This window comes from Gossypium arboreum, chromosome 13, assembly GCF_025698485.1.
Source record: "Gossypium arboreum isolate Shixiya-1 chromosome 13, ASM2569848v2, whole genome shotgun sequence".
Taxonomy (NCBI): Eukaryota; Viridiplantae; Streptophyta; class Magnoliopsida; order Malvales; family Malvaceae; genus Gossypium; species Gossypium arboreum.
This window is the reverse complement of record NC_069082.1, coordinates 120,946,157-120,958,120: the sequence shown is the minus strand read 5'-3', so window position 1 is coordinate 120,958,120 and position 11,964 is coordinate 120,946,157.

The following is an 11,964-nucleotide window of genomic DNA, read 5'->3' as shown; positions in this document are numbered from 1 at the left end:
ATCAAAATATTATATATATACCCAAACATTTTGAGCTCAGAACTCTTGCTAGCTAGTATATGGGGTTTTTTACTAAAAAAACATATAAAAAATAAAATAAAATACCAAAATAGGTTGTTTCAAAAATTAAGTACCAAAATGGTATATTTGTTTTGGTGGAGGGTGGTGCATAGGCGGCACCACCCTGAATTTCTGACCCAAAACAGTAAAAAAATAAAAAAATAATGATTTAAAAGGTTTAGGAATTTGTTATGCAAATTTTTTATTTTTGAATGGCTGCTGAAAAGGAAGGGCAAGGGTGCCCCTCAGTGTGGCGGCACCAAAATTTAGATTTGGATAATTTTATTTTAAGCCCTCTTTATTTTTTATTTTCTTTTTATTCCCCTTCAACTCATTATATTGTGTTTAAACAAATCATTAACTTATTTTTGAAAAATAATATGTTATTTGAAAAATAACTATTATTGTAATGAGATACATGTTTTATTAGGTATAAGTATTTAAATTTTTGTTTTTGTAATGTGATACATGCGTAAATATATATATATAGAATGATATTAGTGAATCATTAATACATACTTCATCCGGATAAAGTATGCATTATTAAAATTAAATTAAAATATTAAATAAGAAATAAAATTATAAAACAATATGTTATTTGGAAAATAACTATTATTGTAATGAGATACATGTTTTATTAGGTATAAGTATTTAAATTTTTGTTTTTGTAATGTGATACATGCCTAAATATCTATATATATATAATCATATTAGTGAATCATTAATATATACTTTATCTCAGTATAAAGTATGCATTATTAAAATTAATGGTTTATTTAAACACAATATAGTGAGTTGAAGAGAAATAAAAAGAATACAATAAATAATGAGGGCTTAAAATGAAATTATCCAAATTAAAGTTTGGTGTCGCCACACTGCGAGGCGGTACCCTTGCCCTTTTTTTTCAGCAGCCATTTAAAAATAAAAAAATTACATAACATGTCCCTAAATCTTTTAAATCATTATTTTTTTATTTTTTTTACTGTTTTGGGTCAGAAATCCAGGGTGGTGCCGCCTATGCACCACCCTCCACTAAGACAAATGTACCATTTTGGTACTTAATTTTTGAAACAACTTATTTTGATATTTTATTTTATTTTTTATATTTTTTGGTAAAAAACCCTAGTATATGGATCTTCATTTCTGTGGTCCAAATAAAAAAAAAAGAAAAAGAAAGAAACCCTAAAAGTTTACAAAATGGATGCATCTGTTCGATCTAATTTGGGTGAATTGGGACTTTACAGACATAGTGGATGCTATCGGATTTTCTAAATATCTAACTTTTATGGTTTTTACTTAATTATTTTTAAACTGAGAACTAGATTGGTTTTATCATCCATTATCTTCTTACCATATTTGTTCAGGTTTAATTACTATGGATTAGGACAACATTCCATTATTTCCATCGGTTCAATCAGTTTTTTATTATTAAATTAATTTAACTAATCATAAGTTATGAATATTGATCTAATCAAATTAGAGTTAAAAAATTGTCATGATTAAATCGATTGAAGGTCGATCGGTTAATCAACTTAACCAACTTTAGTTATTAGATTGAATAATACATTGGCTTTAAGGTGCAAAAGCCCTCAAAAATTTTCAAAAAATAGCAATTAAACCCCTTTTTTTTATTACATTCATTTGGGTACTTGAACTTTTAAAATGCATCAAAAACATCGTTTTTTTTAAAAAAAGCAATTAAGTCCCTATTTTTAGTAAAATTAGAATTTTTTTATAAAAGATTAAAATCAATAATAGTTATAGATATTATTAAGTTTTAATAAGAAATTTCAAATATTAAAAATTAGGGAAAAATTAGGAAAAATTGTAAAAAATATAAAATTTTATAAAATATTATAAAACATATAGAAATATAAAAATTATAAAATGTTATAAAGTCGTAAGAAAATTATACAAAATGTAAAGAAATATAAATTTCAGAAAAAATTATAAAAATTATAGTACCAAAAGAATCATTTTATAATTTTTCTATAACTTTTATTTATTTTATTTTTTATCATTTTCGCCACATGTAATGCTATGTTGTGACACATAATGACTTTAATTGAAAAAAAACTAGGGGTCGTTAACTTTAACGATCAACAGTTAAAGTTAATTATCAAAGGGACTTTTGATGCATTTTATAATTTTTATAATTTTTAAATAATTTTTAAAGAATTTTTAAATTTTAAGTTTTATTAAAATTTAATAATTTATCAAAAATTATTTTTATAATTATTTTTCTAATTTTTAATAAGAGTAGGGGCTTAATTGCTTTTTTGAAAAATTTTGAGGGTCTTTTTATGCATTTTGAAAGTTCAAGTACCCAATTGAGTGAAAAAAAAAGCTTAATTGCTTTTTTTAAAAAGCTTGAGAGCCTTTTTATGTATCTTAAAAGTTCAAGTGCTCGATTGAGTGTTAAAAAAAAGGCTTAATTGCTTCTTTTTAAAAAAAAATTTTTAAGAACTTTTAGACCCTTAAGCATGATATATATTATTAATTAAAAATATATTTTAAATAATTAAAATATATGTTAAATTAAATTGATTTTTCGACGGAATCAATTTAAAAATTAAAAAATTAATAAGTGACTAAAATAATCAACAAAACCCATAGCTAAAAAAACTAGTCAAATCTCCTAAATCGATTTCATCTTTTTAATCAATTTTTTGGGTTTTAATCGAAAATCACTCTCCGCTTATTATGGTAGAATAAATGCTATTTTGATGGTAAATCAAATATTATTGCAACTTTGAGAGAGGAAATACCCTTATTATTGGGTGATTTTGATTTCAAAAGGGCTAATACACTATTTAGTACATATATTTGACTTTAATATTTTATTTGATATCTAAGTTTTTTTTTTGTCTCAATTTAGTACTTGAGTTTAGCCTTTATGTCTAACTTCGTACCTAATTTCTTTTCAAGCTGATACTAGAGTTTTTCTTTGTCCCATACAACTTCCTAAATTTGACTTCAATGTTCAATTTGGTACTTGAGTTTTTTTTTTATCTCAATTTAGTACTTATGTTTTTTTTTATTAGAGCACACATGTTAAATATTTATTAAGCCACGTGATGTTATTTGGTTTGGGTACCAAATTGAGCATTAAAGCCAAACTTAGGTACCGAGTTGGAACTAAAAAAAAAAACTTTAGATACCAAATTGAATATTGAAGCTAAAATATAAGTACCAAATGATATATTATCCAATTCAAAAGTACAAAAACATTTTTTTCTCTCCTTCAAATCTTTCACTGTTTAAGGAAGGGATAATATATAATTTGGCCCCTAAACTGGTTCATTTGTACCTAGTTGGTCCCTAAACTTGTATTCTGTAAATCAAGTTGATCATCCCACACTAACACCGTTAGTTTGTGCTGACGTGCCATTTTTAGCAAATCTAATGGTGTCATGTGGTAACCTCTCAATGTGTCATGTGGCAAATATAATTTATATTTTTATATTTTTATTTACGTTCGTCACGTGACACATCGAGAAGTTGTCACGTAGCACTATCAGATTAGCTAGAAATATCACTACAATACAAATTAATGATATTAATATGAAAGGATGAACCTGATCACCAGAATACAAACTTAAGAACCAACAAAATACAGATCAACAAGTTATATATTACCCATTAAAGAAACATGATGATAATGTTGGATGAAGCTTGAAGCATTGAGTGATTTGATTATTGATGATTCCAAATAATTTATTTTAACTTTTGCAATAAGTCAAAGTTAGATGGAGTACTTATAATTTACTATTGTCTAGAGATTGTTGCATTTATGATATGGATAATCATTTTTTGGTTAGGTTTTTTTCCTAAAGAAAAGACACAACAAACTTATAATAATGATTGTGTTCTTTTTTTCTTTGAGGAGAAAAAAAGGCCTAAAACTTATTTCATTACATGAACTAATAGTTACTATGAATTTCCACTAATGTAAATCCATCCAAATTTGGGTCTTTTGGTGAGCAATTTAACGCTAATTCCTTTGATTTCTGTGTTTATGTCTCAATATAATTTTTCATGTTTCGATTCATTTTCGACTTTTAAAAATTACTAATTTATTTATTTATTTTAAAATGAATATTTTAGAAAAATATAAATTAAAATAGTTTTAATTAATAAATAAAAATCAAGTCACCTTACCACCTAAATTACAAAGTTTCTTGTCCAAAGCTCCACAGGACATGCCATTAGCTACTCATTGGATAGGATTATTGGTGAGCTAGATTAGTTTAAAATAATAATAATAAATTTTATGTGGTAAGTTTATTATTGAGGTTGAAAAATGTGTTTTTAAAAATTATTTTTAGTCGATTGAGTCTTAATTCGATTGGTATAAGCATTGTTGTCAATGCAGGAAGATGTGGGTTTGAGTTGTCTTCCTATTTATGGGTTGAGGAGGGACTATGAGTAGTTTTAAATATTATCTCAAAAAGAACAAATATGATCAAAGTTTATAATGAAATTGTTCAATTTTGGAAATTTTGATAATATTTACCATTACCGTTAAAATTTACTTTTTGAAAAGATAAAATGTCCATTGTAGACATAATATTGTAAAATAAAAAATTAATGAGAGATAAAATATAATTTTCTTGAAAATACTTTTTCAAAAGTCAAAAAATTAAAATTTTTGCCTTGCGTTTATAAAGTTATTTGTTTATTTTTATTTTTAAATTTTGAAAATCATGACTTAGGTGGGAAAGTGTTTTTTAATCTCAATATCAAACAAAACCAAATCTATTTCCTATCTAATAACTCTCACTATTTTTTAATTATTTTTCTAAATATAGGTTGAAAGAAATTATATATAAAAGTGCTTAACAAAGATGTTTTATTATTATGTGGTGTTTAGTTTTTTTCATGCTAATATTTTAATAAAATTTAATTAATGTGATTGCTACGAATATGTATGATTACAATGTTTGATATACATTATAAAATGTTAATTAAAATATTGAAAAATTAGATTACACACTTTACTTGAAATATAATAATAAATCCCGTAAAATAAAATACAAAATTTATTTATGTTAGATATGATATCAAATATCTCTAAATATTTTTATGTAAAATAAACCTTCTTATAAATATTATAACATAAAATTTTAATTAAAAACAGAATATCATTTATTTTTTATGGGTAATTCTATACTCTTTTAATAATTTACTTAGTTCTGCATAAAAAATAATTTACTTAGTTAATAAACATTTTATAAATTAATAAATATAAAGACTTTTTAACTGCTCCATAGATGGATAAACATCAATACATTTTCATAAAAACTTCCATCATTAATGCAATTTTTATAATTACAATAGAAGAGTAAAGCCCTAACATCAACGCAACTAATATGACTCAATTCAGGTTATATCTGAAGATGACACACTCATGTATTATGTGCGTAAAAAATATAATAAAATTATAAAAGATTGATATAAAATTAAATTAACGAAAATATAAAAGAACAAAAATTACTCTCAAAATAAAATTTATTATTTTGTAAAAGAAACAAATTTTAATAATTCTACAACCGAATTGAAATAAAGTTAATTAATGATACTATAACACCAACTTAATTAAGCATATTAGAATAGTATAGATATAACTTAAGAAAGCATAAATGTATATGAAAATTACATGCTTTTAATTAAAGGCATTATAAAACCGTAAATCAAATATTTGAGTAAAGATCAAAACCAATCATTTATGGAGATAAAATTTACATGAGAAAAGAATATGATGGTGGTGGCTTGATAATTAGGGTATTCACCGTTTTAGGTGTGATTTGAGTTTAAGTCGTGCTAATCGTGTTTATTATTTTAAGCTTTACCTTTTTCTTGTAATTCAAAAAAAAAAAAGTTTACATGAACAAACATAAAAGCATTGAATTTGGATAAAAAAATTTAATCATATATTTTGAATTGAATTGAATTTTATTAGACTAAACCGAGCCCTTATGCTTTTATATTTACTCAAATAAATTGATATATTTTGATTTGTATTTAAATTGGTCCTTATTTCAAATGAAATGTTGATTTATATTGAGAGTTCTATTTGAGTATGACATAAAGTTTAAAAGCATTATTTGAGAAAAGATTCAAAGACCTATCAAATATATTATCTAATAATAAAAAGTTAGGTAGAATAAAGTCTTTCCAAACCTTTGGTTAAATTAAGCTATTAGTCCTTGTACTTTGCAAAAGTGGTGGACTATTAAGTCTCTGTACTTTATTTTGATCAATTTCAGTTATTGTGCTTTTCGAATTGATCAATTTTAGCCCTTAAACTTTCCAACTTTTTAAATTTTAGTCCTGACCCAAACAGTAGCAGTTAAATTCATTTGGTTAAATTCAATTACTAGTCTTGTACTACGAATGCAATTGTAGTTTTGGTCCATATTATCTAATTGGATCATTCTAAGTCTCTATACTTTTCAAAATTTAAAATTCTAACAATGACGCAAATGACAATCATTAATCCACTAACTGGATTGTTATAGGCCAATTTTGGCCCAGTCCATTTACAAATAACCCAATAGTTAAACAGCCCAAACCCAATGGTCCATTACATACCCAATTCACAAACCCTAAACCTAGCCCACTAGTACTAAACATTTTCCACCAAAAAAAGAAAGGAAGAAACCCTAGCCACCTAGCCACTTTCCCACTTGCCCCATTTTCCTCCCATTTTTTATATCCATTGTCTGCCACCATCACCTACAAAAGAAATAGAAAAAGAAATAATAGAAAATGATGTAAAAGATAACTATAAAAAGCCATTCAAAAATCATGTAAGGAGGGGGTTTTTAGAAGATTGAAAAAAAAAAGACACAAAAATCTCTCCAAATTTTGAATACAAAAGAAAATCAATAAAAAGGTTTGCATCTTTTTTTTTCTTTTTTCTTTTCTTTCGAATCTTTTTTCTTTCTTTTTGTTTTTTTTCTTTCTTTTTATATACATATACATATATATATTATTTAAAAAAAAAAACAATTTTTTTTTACCTTTTCTGGTCACCGTCCACGGTGGCCGACGGTATCTGCCGCCGGCGGTCCGGTGATCGAATGGTGACCGGTCTTGTGGCCAGAAATCACCTCACCCCTCTCCCTCTCTCTTTTTTTTTTCCTTTTCAAGTGCAAGAATGAATTTTTTTTGAAGAAAAAGGGCTTTTTATAGCCCCCAGAACGACGTAATTTAGGGGTTGCCCATTAAACCCCAAAACGACGTCGTTTTGACTTGGACCGGTTCGACCCGACCCGACTCGCCTAGGATCCGCGTGTTTTTTTTAAAAGGAATGGCTAATTCGCTTTTAGCCCTTCCGCTCTTTATTGCTTTGCAATTAAGTCATTATTCGTTTTTTTAATTTGGCCTCGAAATTTGTCGCGATTTTCAATTTAGTCCCCGCTGATGTGCTGAGTTTTAATGGGAAGGAATATTTTCTATTTTGGCCCCCCACTGTTTCCGCGCGTGTTCAATATAGTCCTTTCCTTTTATTTTTATTTCAATTTTGCCCCAAATATTTTGTTTTTAGTTCAATTTAATCCTTTTTAGTTATTTTACTATTTAAATTAATTATTTTAGTATTATTATTATATTTTATTTACTTATGTAGTGTGTTAATAATTTTTATCATTTCTAATACGTATATATATTATATGTATTTTATATATATTATGTATATATTTTCTAATGCAATTAGTTATATATTTCTTATACTATTCCATGTATGTATTTTATATCATCTTATGTATATATTCTTAAATATATATATATACATATATATATATATTTTAAATACCATATTGTGTATATATTATTATTACTAATTATTACTATTGCTAGTATTATTATAATTATTATTACATTAGTGTATATTTTATGTACATATATATATATATATATATATATATATATATTTTGTACATATCATTATTTTATATTATTGTTGTAAATTTTTTTATGTATATATATTTTATGTACGTTTCCTAATATTTTCTTTTATTGTAGATATTATTATTATTACATACTTTTATTATATGCACACATATATATATATATATATGTATTTTATGTACATATTATTATTTTATATTATTATTACCAAATATATCATTTTTCCTATTTTATTATTAGTACATGATTTGTTTTATTTTCTTTTTTTTGTAAATATCATTGTTATTGTTATTCTAATATTCTAATATTCCATGTTAATATTTTTCATTAATGATATCATTTTTTGCGTCGTTTATTTATTTTTAATTTCTCACTTTAGGAATTTTTTTCTCATATTTTAATTAATTTTAATAAATAAGGCAATGTTTCGCATTTTGGAACATCGAAGAATTGTGCCTTAACTTACGGGGTTTCCGTTCTCTTGTTGGTTTTAAATAGCTAAATATCCTTTTGAGTTTTGAAATACACGGATTTTCAATTTAAATTAAAAGACGACCTTGTGCTCGGGAATTCATGGTATTGTGTCTTAACTTAGGGGATGTGATACTCCGACATCTCGAGATAAGGAAATCTTTAAACAAATCGATTTAAGCTAATTCAAGAATTTTAAAATCAGTATTAATAGAAAAGATCGTATTTCAAGTCCCTTCCCGATTTTTAATTTTCGACATTAAGACAATAGCTAATCAATTCGGTACCAATTTTTTGGGCGTGTCGAGGGTGCTAATCCTTCCTCGCACGTAACCGACTCTCGAACTCATCCTCTCAAGTTTCGTAGACCATAGGCCCTGTTTTAGTAAACTAAAATTGATTTATTAAAACAAAGGTGATCCGATCACACCTGATAAAAGATTGGTGGCGACTCCCGTTTTAATTTTCACTTTCAAACAAAGTTGATCCCCGTTTTCAAGAGAATGGTTTCGACATGGATTTTTAGGGAGTAATATATAGAAATAACAAGCTTATATGGCTTACACAAATGATAATATGTTTCGCACATCAAATTTTGGAAATAACAGAACTCAATGAATTTAACAATTATCGTTTGGTGATACCTAAAATTTTAAATTTTAAAAAATATATGAAAACTAAAAATAACCAAATTAATATATAAAATTTAAATCCACAACTTTCACAAAGTACATGAACTAGTAGCATAATTTAACCCAAATCTTTTGGTGAACGAACTCATCACCACTCAAATTAAGGCACTGATTATGGGAGAAATAATACTTTTTAACATGGGAATTTCTTTTCCTTTTTTTTTTTTTTTCAATATAAGAACTAAAGTGGAAGGTGTTCATCACTTCCTTTCAAATAAATTAGTAAGGTGTCAGTCGCGTTTGTGTATGTTTGGTGTTGGGTTAATTATTTATTTACTAATTAAATTATAGAGTAAAAAATTAAAGTTTATAATATCTTCAAAGTTTTTATAGTTTTCGTATATTTGAATTTAATCTTCATGCTTTTTATTTTTAGGAATTTATTCTTTCTACTTTTGAATTTATAAATTTAGGTCTATTTATTAATACTGTTATAATTCTTTTGTTAAATTAACTAGCATGACATTTTGAAATTAAAATATACTCACTTATCATCCATATAATAAAAAAAAAACACTGCAATAGACTTGAATTTAATGGAGAATTTTAACGGTGTTAATATTCCTAAAATTTACATTAACATTTTAATCAAAATAATGTATTTAGGCTAACTAATGGCATTATAAAAATTGAAGTGTCAAATTATGTCAAAATTAAAGTATAGATTATCAATTTTAAAATTGAGTGAAATATAGAAATTAAAATTAAATTATTCTTATATCGTCTCAAAAAGTAAAAGGATTAAAGATAAATTTGACCATAATCTTTTTAGATAAAAGGAAAAAGAAATATAGTTGTCATGAATTGAGTTAAGATTTTAGTTTATTTTAAAAATATTTTGTAAAATTAAAAATTTTAAAATGAAAATTTCAAAAGTAAAATTAGAATCCAAGCATATTTATTGTGATGCAATTGCAATAGAATCACATACGATTTTATTTATTTATTTTAAATTTAGAAATGTTTTACATTAGTGTTTGTATATTTTATAATAATTTAAATTTTAAGTAAATTATATAAATAATCACTCAATTATTGATTTATTAATATGACTGTTTTAGTTTAAAACTATTAAAATACTAACGATTTATTAATATGACTGTTAAGTTAATGATAGGTAATTTTACCAATAATTTTTACATATGATATTCATGTCATTTTAGAATTTACATAAATTAAAAAAAAAACTAATTTTAAACCCAAAACTTACTGCTTTGGGTGCCTTAAAACCCTAGGAGGTTGAAGCTTCAACTTGATCTTCTTTCATTATTCTGCCATTGTAGAGAAAGGGGAAAAGTTGAAGAAAAGAAGGCAAGCAAAAACAGTGGACGGAAATGAAGGTTTAGATAATTTTTTTTTACACATCTCTCACAGGCCACCACCACGAAACTTCCTTTACAATCCACATTCAGCCATAACAAAGAGAGAATTTAAGGGGATGGCAGGGGCCTGGCCCTTCAATTTTATAAAATTTCATTTCAGCCCCCGTTTTAAGTTTTAAAAGCTTTTATTTTCATCTTTTAATTAATGCTTAAAAATAAAATAAATTTGTGTTTGGCCTCCAAAGTTTTTCAAAGTTTCTTTTAATTTAATTTCCTTTATAAAATTTATAACATTTTTAGTTTAATTTAATAAGTGATAAAATAATTAATACTTAAATAATTACAATATTTAATATAAATTTAACATTTAAATTATTTTATTTTTATATTAATTTTAGTGATCAAGATTATCTTTAATATAAGGTTTACTCGTATTATATTAATTTATCTCGAATTTAAAAATACATTATTTAAATTAGGAGCTGAGCCTGTACTGGCTGTAACAACGCTGCCGTCGCCTCTCCTAAGCTCGAATTCAGCCTGGACATCACCACAAGCATTAACACCGCCACCGACAACGATGTCTTCCATAGCAACAAGCGATTCAAGCATGATGGAACTCAAAGCAATAATTACAATAACAATCATCTTGATACTACCGGCTTGAGCTTTACGTTACCGTTTTCGGCAATGCAGCACTATTCAAATCGAGTCACACTTGATCTTGCTTCATCATTGAGGACGTCATTTCATCATCATCATCCTCATCCTCATCTGGACTTTGGGTTATTTTAACCTGTTGAAAACGAATTTCCATTTGAACCAAATCAGCGACGACGGGTTGTTGGAGGATTTGCTGGAGGAAGCTTAGGTGATGGCCGGCAATGGCGGCGGCAGCAACAAAGAAATCCCAAAAGATGATGGAGAATAGTTTTAAACTTAATCAAATTTAATTATGAAAACTCAAATTTTAAACCTAATCAAATCTCTTTTATTTACCCTGCTCATAAACGGTGCAGTTTTGTAAAAATTGTGTGTAAAATAATAAATAGTAAGAATTACAAGTCATTAACTTAACAGCCATGTCAGCAAACTATTAGTGTTTTAATGGTTTTGGACTAGAAAAATAAAAATGATAACTTGAGTAATCATTTTGTAATATTTTAAAATTGAGTGATCTAACAAGAAATTTTTTAATATTTAGATGACTTAACAAGAAATTAATTGTCGAGTGATCATTTATGTAATTTACTCTAATTTTTTTAAAATTTTATATAAAAATTAATCTGTAAAAATTGGATTTGTTCATGGGCTTAACTACCCACCCAAGTCCGAAGGCTCGCCTGAAATTTGAGAGGGTTTTGATAAAAATATTAGACTCAGAAAATGGGCTTGGGCAAAAAACTTAGGCCCGTTTAAAATATAGGTAGGGCTCGAGCTTGAACATTCTCGGCTCGAGCTCGGCCCGGTCTGACCTGTTTTAAGCTTATAATACTTTATATTAT